We start from the raw sequence: 619 nt of genomic DNA, 5'->3' as shown, positions 1-619 counted from the left end.
TTACCCTGCTCCATCTACCTGCCACGAAGACCCCCATCTATCCTGCCCCTATCTACTCCCCAGACACCCTGCCATGTACCGCAACATCCCATCTAACTCCTACCCTGCAGGGACCCCGGCTACCAGGCCCCCAGTTATCTTGCCCCATCTACCCTGCCTCCATTGACACCCCAGAGACCCCAGCTCCTCTGCCCCACCTACCCCCAAGAATCGCCATTTACCCTGCCCCAGGTCCCCTGCCCCCACCTACCCCCCAGATCCTACATACCCTACCATTTACCGCAGAGACCCCAGAGACCCCCCCAGTTACCCCATCCACCCCTCTCCCCTAGCTCCCACCTACTCTGGCAATGTACCTGAGACCCCCTGTACCCCCTGCGCAGCCCCTCCCGGCCCGAGGGGGCGCTGCAGTACCTCGCTCACCCGGGCTCGCTAGTCCCGCAGAGGCCGCTCCAGCCCCGCCCCTCAACCCCGGGGGTGCCGCGCCTGCCCCACCCCTCATTGGCCAGCTACACTCGACGGCCTCTCCCCGCCGCCACCACGCCCCTTCACGCTGCCCACCAAGGAGCGGACGTTGCGCCCCCTCCCCCGCCCTCCGTTGCCGATTGGCTGCGCCCGC

General features: G+C 67.0%; 1 protein-coding gene across 1 annotated transcript in view; it reads right to left on the bottom strand.

Moving 5' to 3' along the window:
- The window catches only part of AAMDC (adipogenesis associated Mth938 domain containing), a 27,886-nt gene extending 27,414 nt beyond the window's left edge, over positions 1-472 (bottom strand). The window contains exon 1 of the mRNA XM_019525397.1: positions 421-472. The gene's annotated coding sequence lies outside the window, so the exon portion shown is untranslated. The remainder of the gene's footprint in view (positions 1-420) is intronic.
- Between the last annotated feature and the right edge of the window lie 147 nt (positions 473-619).

Source organism: Gavialis gangeticus, unplaced genomic scaffold (genome assembly GCF_001723915.1).
Source record: "Gavialis gangeticus isolate Ggan-Ray unplaced genomic scaffold, GavGan_comp1, whole genome shotgun sequence".
NCBI classification, from domain to species: domain Eukaryota; kingdom Metazoa; phylum Chordata; order Crocodylia; family Gavialidae; genus Gavialis; species Gavialis gangeticus.
The sequence above is the reverse complement of the archived record's forward strand: the minus strand, read 5'-3'. Positions and strand labels throughout refer to the sequence as shown.